The sequence below is a fragment of the Parasteatoda tepidariorum genome, chromosome 2 (assembly GCF_982258835.1).
Source record: "Parasteatoda tepidariorum strain Cologne lab strain chromosome 2, Ptep-v5.0, whole genome shotgun sequence".
Lineage (NCBI taxonomy): Eukaryota > Metazoa > Arthropoda > Arachnida > Araneae > Theridiidae > Parasteatoda > Parasteatoda tepidariorum.
The window spans coordinates 7,106,526-7,115,264 of NC_141756.1; the positions used below are offsets into that span (position 1 = coordinate 7,106,526).

Below are 8,739 nucleotides of genomic sequence, written 5' to 3' on the forward strand. Positions count from 1 at the left end.
GGACGTGGTGGTGACCTCTTTGGTACAGCTGCCGCATCTGAAAGGAAAATTAAAAGGAATTTTTTTTTTAAAATTCAAAAATAGAATTATTTTGAATAGGGATTGAAATTAAAAAGCGTAGTTTGTATATTTAAATGAAGACTTTAAGATAAAAGTTACGTAATAGTCATATAAATTACATTTATAAACATACTTTGTAGGGTGTGTTTTATTTTCAACTTTAGGCTCCTCAATTACTCTTGCTTAAGGTTGTGATATGAAATGATGCTTTTTCGGGACTAATATGCTATTTTCATTACTGCTGTGAGTTTGTAACAGTTGCTCGTGACTATGTGGCGTGACTACCACAATAAATATAAGATACCAATTCAATAGTATATGAGACATGTTGACTTGATTCTATCTTGAGTTACCTTTTGATAGATGATAGTTGACATAGTCGATAATTAAATCCCCTCAATGGTGACTCAAACGTGATATAAACTTGCCAACATTGATGGATGCTACGCATTAATCAGTTGATTTGCTTAAAAATATACTGCTCAAAGTAAAAAAAATCCGGTGAAGTAAATAAAGTCTCCCGGTAATAAACAAAAATGAAGAAAAAAATAAGCAAAATGCTATGAAAAAAGAAAACATAATGAGCTTGCTATAAAAAAAAATTATGAGCAGAAAAAGGATATAAATGAAAGAAAAAAAAGCAGCATTAATTAGCTAGTGGAATCTGTTCATCGAATTCTATCACAGATAAAATTCTGAAGGGGGAGTAATGTAATAAATGGGAATTTATTGGAGTTTTTTTTGTATCAATACTTTTTAAAGAAGGGTTATTTTTCAATAGATGGCACCACTATGATAAAATTTAAATGCAATCAAAATTATGATATTTCATGAGAAATTTTTATTTATTCTTTTAAAATGGGATTTTTGGGGTAGATTGTAGATATAAATTGTATTAACATTTAAGGAGGATTGGATTATCACTTTTATGGCGTATTAGTGGGTTTGTAGCTGGTTTTTCTTGTGGATCTTTTTTTTTTGTTCTGACGTCCACTGGATGCGGGATGACTTTTGAGCGAGTAAACAGGTCAGTATGGATTATTCCGCCTTGCTGAGAAAAGTATAAGAGGCGTGAAGAGTAGCTAGAGTAAGACTTGTATATTTTCACTGCTGTCTGAACATCTGTCTGAATTGAGAGTAAGTCAGATGTTCTTGTGTTAACACAACCTGAATCGAGAGTAGGGTGTGAAACACTGCAGCCTTTTAGATTTTAGACCTGAATTGAGAGTAAGGCTAATCTCTACTTCACACCTTCTACCATGTCCTCTCACCGATTTGGGCGAGGGGGAAAGCGGAGTAATCCGTCTACCCCAAGCCGGACTCCCAGGACTGATCCCTCCGATGACACAACGTTTAACCCGGATGAAGCCAGGAGGCTTGCCCAATTCACTGTTAGTGTAATGCTTTTGAATGGCGGCACTCTAGACACCATCATCACTAATGCCCAAGACATCCAGGAAAAAACGTTGAGATCACCAAATGTGGACCGTAGGCAATCCAGAGATCTGGTATTTCGTCAGGAATGCCTCATCGAAAGATGCCTGCAGCTTAAATCACAGTCAACCCCCGAGCCAATCACATGCCAGGAATCCAAAGTTTCGACCAATCAGAGAGCAGCGTCACCACCGGCAGACCTTGATTCAGCTCCCGGGACCACTACCGACACCCCAGCGGCAGCATCTCCCTCCTGCACTCCAGTCCGTAAGAAGCGGAGAAAAGCTAAGCCGAGGAAACTCCCCGTGGATGTATCACCTTCCAAAATTCCTGACCCTCCTGCGTTAGCTCCTGATATTCCAGTGACGGAAAAAATTGAGACTCACGTACTGCTAAACTGTTGTTTAGAGGCTTCTCGGCCACAATTACTCCTGAGATTGAAACCACAGGCCTCATCCCCATCAAGATTTTTCAGTTGAGAAGGAAAAAAGCTGATAATAACATCAATAAGGACTTTGTTGTTATTTGCAACGATGCTAATAATCTCAGCATATCTTTCCTGAACACAACGAGGACTTTCTTCGACCGACCAATTAAGATCGAGCTTTTCCGTGGTGGGCGTGGCCTAATTCAGTGCTACAACTGCAAGGGATATGGCCATACACAGCGCTCCTGCAACAACAATCCAAGATGTGTAAAGTGTGCGGGGCCTCATCGCAGCTTCAATTGCACTAAACCCAGATCAACGCCTGCGAAATGTGCAAATTGTGCCGGCGACCACACTGCCAACTTCACCGGCTGCCCTTCCAGACCACTGAAAAGGCGCCTTCAACCCAGACGAAAACCCACAGCAGACCCTCCAAAACCCACTCCACCTGATATTTCTCCAGTTGCCAGAACTCTCCTACTCGTTGCCGAGTTGGAGAAACTCATGAACTATCCAGAACTATCCACTTCTACAAAATTTAGTCATTTCCAAAACTTCAAAAATTTTCACCTCCGAACAGACATAGCCAGCCAATCACCGGGCAGCATCCATCAGGCCACGCCCATCACCTCCTTTTTCTTCTCTCCCTCTCTTCTAGGCCCACTCCGATGCAACTACATCATGATTTCCAACTTCATATGGAGAGGTAAAAGGCCCCTTCGAAGGATCTATCATGGCTGTTAGAAGTATGTTCTGAGCCGGTATCATCGAGAATGAGTTTAGATTTAGCTGGAGTCTCGGAATGAGTTGATCTAGGCGGAAATGCTGAAAGGTTGATATTTGGAAAGAGTCCCTGGATACCGCGACTAAGTACGCCACATTGATCGGATGAGCTGTTGCCTGGAAGAAAGTTGATCTGAAGCCTCAGAATAGTTGACGGGAAATGATAGACGGAGTGTCGCTAGATTCAAGACGGTTGACAAGAAGTGAGCGTTCCTCGGCAGAAAATCGAGTGTTTCTAAAGAACTGAATGGTGGTCGGAAGGTAGAAGTTCTCCTAGTCCACAAGTCTAGCTGCAGGCCCGGTGGGCGTTCCAGAAGGTGATCTGCAAGTTCCTTTGTATTTATAAACTCTAATTTCTTGCCTTTTTAGTAACTTTTTAGAAGAGCATTTTATTCCGTATTTTAAATTATTTCTATCCGGTGTTAAGATACCTATTTTAAGATGAGCATTGGATATTTATTTTTAATTATCTGTTGTAGGAATATAATGACCTAAAGTTAAATGTTTTTGTAAATTTAGAATGAGCTAGTAATTTTATTTCGTAAATGCCTCGTTTAGTGTGAATTAATTTAATGTTATGCATATGAAATTTAAAAGTGCTTTTTATCGAAAAGTTTTATCTTGAGTATAACCATTTGGAAATTTAAAAGTGTATAAATTGAAATTTTGAGTGCACATGAAGGCATCTGGAAATGATCGGGATTGTGTTTGTTGATAATTTATAGTTATAATAAAATTTACTTTTTATTGTTAAAAGTTTCATGTACTTCATTAGTCAAGTGTCTATTTTTGAACCTGGGTAACCGTTACCAAAATTCAATTAATAAATCACAGCCTTGCCAAAGTTTGAAGGGTAACGGTACAGTAATGTGGCGCAACTACCACTATAAATATTAAAAACTAATTCACTAGTATATAAGACATGTTAACCTGATTCTAACCAGGACGACCGGGTCACTGTTTTAGCAGAGCCATATCATTATTTAAGACATATGTTGAATAACATAAACAAGTAAATAGTTATGTAAATATTTTGTATATATATGTTAATTATGTATTATCAAGCTATGTTATCATATCCAATTGTTAGTTCTTATCTTTTCTTGTAATTCTTATTATTGTTTTAACGATGGGGGAATTCCCCCCTATATTTTGTATAACATAAGACTCATATTCCTATGACCTGAGAACATAAGGCAAACTAGTGTAGATGAATCGGTTAGTGGCGCTTCGCGCCAAACACCGAGATACAACCCATATCAAGCAATCAAGCAACCTGATTCTATCTTGAGGTATACCTTTTGTTGGATGATTGTTGACATAGTCGTTAATTAAATCCCCTCAACTATAAGGACAAGTTTAGTCCATCTATAGCTAGCGCTGTCTATGGTTATTCTGAAAATGGCGCAAAAAGTCAGTATGGAGAAAAGTCACTATTTTGTCTAAATGAAAAGCGTCTGCGGTCAATTATTTTTTTTAATATTTAAAAACTTTCTCCAATGCTGCATTTTATGGACTCAAAGAAATTTACAAAAACTGAGAATAAGACATTGATTTTGATAACTTTCTTCTAGGTGGAAAAATAACGCCAAATTGGCCATTTTTATAAAAAGTTCTTTTAATATATTTCAGTTATTCGTCCGTCCGCAGATAATTCTTCACGGCAAGTTTAAATAGATAGTTTTTAAATCGTCATTTTGCATTAAGTGTAAGGCACTTAACCTGCTTCTTTTTTAATTTCTTTGGCGAAAAACTTCAAAAAATCATGTTGATATACTTAAAGTTAATACGGTACTAGAAAAAAAAGTAAAAATTGCATGGAAAAATAGAATCCTGTACTGGAGCTCAATTCCATTGAATAAACTGGCCATACCAACAGAGCAAAAAATACTTACGCAATTTAAGTAAGCAGACTAAACTAAACAGAAATATAAACTAATGTACAGCAAAAGTATGTTTTTTTTTAAATATTTATGTGAGTGATTTATTGTCTCTTATAATCAGAATTCAATGTAATAATTGAATTTTATAAATACTTTTTAGATAAATCTTTAAAAAAATTGTAAAAACAGGGTGACTGACTAATATATAACGCCACCCATGTGTCAGTTGGATACACAACAATAAAATACAGTTTTATCACCATGCTGTTTGATAAGTGAAAAGATTTGTAATTGTATTATCATACCTCAGAATAGCAATTCCCAAATAGTGTTCCATAGAATCTTAGGATTACGTGGAAGGGTGTCAGAAATTCCGAGAGTTAAGACCTTTTTTTATACCAGTTATGATTTTCAAAACTTGGAATGAAATTTATATTCAATTAATTACTCATTATTTATTTAATATTTTCGTTATTTTTATGAACTTATTTAATTAAAATGTTTGTGAATTAAAAAATTGCAAAACAATATTTTTTTTTCTAACAACAATATAATGAATGAAATACGAAAAGGATAAAAGAAAGGTTTTTCCGCATCGAATAAAAATAACTAAATTCAGCAATGAAGAAGTACATATATGTTTTTCTGATAATCATTTTCAACTGTTATTTTCGTCCGTTTTCGTTTTTATTTTAACGGAAAACATATTTCAATGCATTCATTTTCAGTTTATGTGTACGCTAAAATAAAATTAAAACTTGATTCGATGCGACTCCATATTTTTGAATTCATCTGTCTGACGTAAAGCCAAATTTTTAGACAATTATTGATAAAACGATCTGATGAAAAAAAATTTATTATTGATTCAGTCACTAAATATTTTCAAAATAATTAATAAAATTTAGATCTGTACATATTTTGAAAATAATTCATTGTATTTCGTTAATTATTATGCTTCAAAACTGCTAATGAAATTTATTCAAAAGTCTCGGGACTCCATCAAAAGTTCCTTTTGGATTCTACAATCGAAAAAATTTGGGAACCACTGAGCAGGCATGAAAATCATTTTTTCGGTTAAATCTACTTTTCTGTTTTGTATTTTTAATCAACGTACGGTAATAAGAATAATAATCTTGAAAACTGAAATTTCCGGTAAATCGATACCAAACGAACGAAAAAATTATGGAATGAACGGTTTAAATATTGTATATTTTGGCTTCATTACCAAAATATAGTTTTTGTTTAATTTTTTTATTTTTACTAGAAATATCCATCCCATACAAGTACGGTAAAAGTTTATTCTCCGTGTTAAAAAAGAAAAAGAAAGACAGGACTTCATTTGAAGATTTAATGTCTTACTTGTTCGTATTACAATATCTGGAGGAGGTTCAACCATCCAAACAACGTCCGCTGAGTTCTGATTGGCTGTGCCTGGTTCGTTCGTCTTTACAACAGCCCGGAAACCGTCGTCATCTGCTACGTACTCCACAGATCTATGCATTCCGTATGGATCCAAAAATTCGTATTTTCCTTTTACTTTTCCCGTTTCATCTCCCGTTTCTTCGCGATGCTGTGTTGTGCCGAGTCCATCACTCGACCGGTAAGCAAACTCGAACGGCTTAAAGACCTGAAAAAATACAGACACTTCTCAAATATACCGACACTTCATTAAATTAATAATTAACAAGCATTGCCTAGAAAAAATTACTTAGAAATTAGTACTTTCTTAACAACATTAATGTAATATGAATTGTGTCAAATTGATAAAATTTCAAAAAGTCAAAAAATAGGTTATTACACGGAGATTACATGGAGGTAAGAATATCATCTTTGTAGGGTAATGTTATTCTTGGTAAATAATAATAATAGTAATAATAGCATGACGACCGGTGTCTGAGCGGTAGTGCTTCGCTCTGTCGTGCCACAGGTCCTTGGTTCTATCCTCGGGCCGGACAAGGTTGACTCAGCCTTTCATCCCTTCAATGGGTCGATAAATGAGTACCAAGCATGCTTGGGAACTAAACACTGGGGATTCCACGTTCGGCTGACCACCTGACCGGAACATCTGCTCCTGCACCCCAGAGCCCAAGGTCAAGAAAACTGAGATGGGCACAGTAGGCCTTGGCCCTCTATGGGCTGTCGCGCCACTGAGTTTTGTTTATTAATAATAGCATAATTCTAGTTAATAAAATCAAATTATATAGTATTTAAACCATTCATTCTGTAGTTTTTCTGTTAGCATGGTAACGGCTCATCGGAAATTGTGGTTTTTAGAATTTTAGCTCTCATTACCACACATTAAGTAAAAATACAAAACTGAAAAGTAAGTTTAACCAAATAAATGTTTTTTATGCCATTAAGCTATCATGCTAAGGTATCATGATAAAATTACCAAATTTCACCACAATCACACTATGGTAATAAACCATATTTATTGTTAATTTTCCAAAGCGTTTTGGTAAAAATTACCGTGCTTTTTGGGGTTCCTGTACAGCCTTAAATACTGTAAATGGTACCATATACATATACAAAATATATTGAACTTTTAGGTTCTGTGTAAAACTATGTAGGATTCTGTGTTATTGTTTAGTAAGGATTCCACGGGTAGTTATAAAATGTAACACGTCAAAAAATTGTCTCGTATTACCCATTAAATTTATCCCTCATTAAAAGTGGTTAAAAAGCAACTAATTATCTTATGTAAGATTCCGTGTAAAACAAAATTAAAATGCAAAATAACTCAAAATCATTTAACCGATAAAGTTTCTTTAAAAATACTTAGAAGTTGCTTAATATGCAATAAAAGAGTAGCTCAAAATTTCACCTTTTTGGTCATTTAAATAATAACTAATGACATTCTATAAGTCATCAACTAATTATATTTGGTTCAAAACTTGTAATATTCTTTTTTAAAAAACAACACCTTTAAAAAGAACGGGAATATTGTCAATTATAGCAACATCTAGCTTAAAAAAACTACAACTTTTGTAAATTGTAATTTTAACTGAAATATTTTACTGAAAATTATTTAAAAAATTTCAAAACCTGCTTACATATTCAGTTGAGCTCTTTTTAACTATAACTTGTGCTTCGTACATAGCTACGAAAATGAAAAACAGCAACAGCTTCTAAATGAAAGGAAATACATGAAACAAAATATTTAGATTATATATGTTAATGCATTGCTTAAGATGTAAATTATGGATAAATAATTCCAATATATATTAATTTATTACTTAAACTAATCAAATAAAAAAAAATCTGTAGCATTAAATTAACTCGATTTTAAGAATATTTTCATATTGAAGTAATTTTCATTTTGCAATCAAAACAAAATGCTACAAGGATGTTTCACGTTTTATATCAAAAACTAATTTTTCAAGTTTAAATCAATTATACATTTCTGAGAGTAAAAAGATTTTTTGAGAAGAATTTTTGGAAAAGATTTAATGTGGAAGTTTTTCTTACCACCTGGTATGCGCAAGCAATTATAAGAGTTTTTTTTTTCATTTATTCAATAAGCTTTATGTTAAACATCAACCAATTAAATTTCAAGTTAAATGAGAGTACACGCCTTAATTAATAATTCTATTTAAATTTAAACAAAAATCCTTTTTAATCTAAATAACTATTAACTATTTAAAGAATCCCAGGAATAAAAATTTTTTTAGGAATATTGAAAATACAAATGACGTATAATTCTAAGGCGTCTGTTTTATTTGCAATCTATTAGTGAATAAACATTAGTATATGTTTTTATATTCTTAAATAGATTAAACCTTAGTCAACATTAAAATAAATATTGAGTATCTGCATTAAAATTATGTAAAATAATACATGCCGTGACCAGGATTCGAACCTGGGTTATTGCGGCCACAACGCAATGTACTAACCACTATACGATCACGGCCACACTTTTCTGTTTCTTAAATAAATCTTAATCTCTTTTCGAGGATAATTTGCTCTACTTTTGTCAATTTACAAAATTTAATGATGCGTAGAAATTGCCGGGGTTCTTAAGGTAATGTTACTGGTATCTTCTATTTGTTCACAGATGGCAGCACCATAATTTCCACTCTCAAAAAACATTATAAACAGATTTTATCTTACTATTTTCTTTTTCACTTTTATACGGATCTTTTTTAACATTTT

The 8,739-nt window shown here is 33.6% G+C and overlaps 1 non-coding gene across 1 annotated transcript; it reads right to left on the reverse strand.

Moving 5' to 3' along the window:
* Nucleotides 1–8,425: 8,425 nt before the first annotated feature.
* TRNAH-GUG (transfer RNA histidin (anticodon GUG)) lies at nucleotides 8,426–8,497 on the reverse strand. The gene has a single exon. It is a non-coding gene; the product is annotated as a tRNA-His (tRNA).
* Between the last annotated feature and the right edge of the window lie 242 nt (nucleotides 8,498–8,739).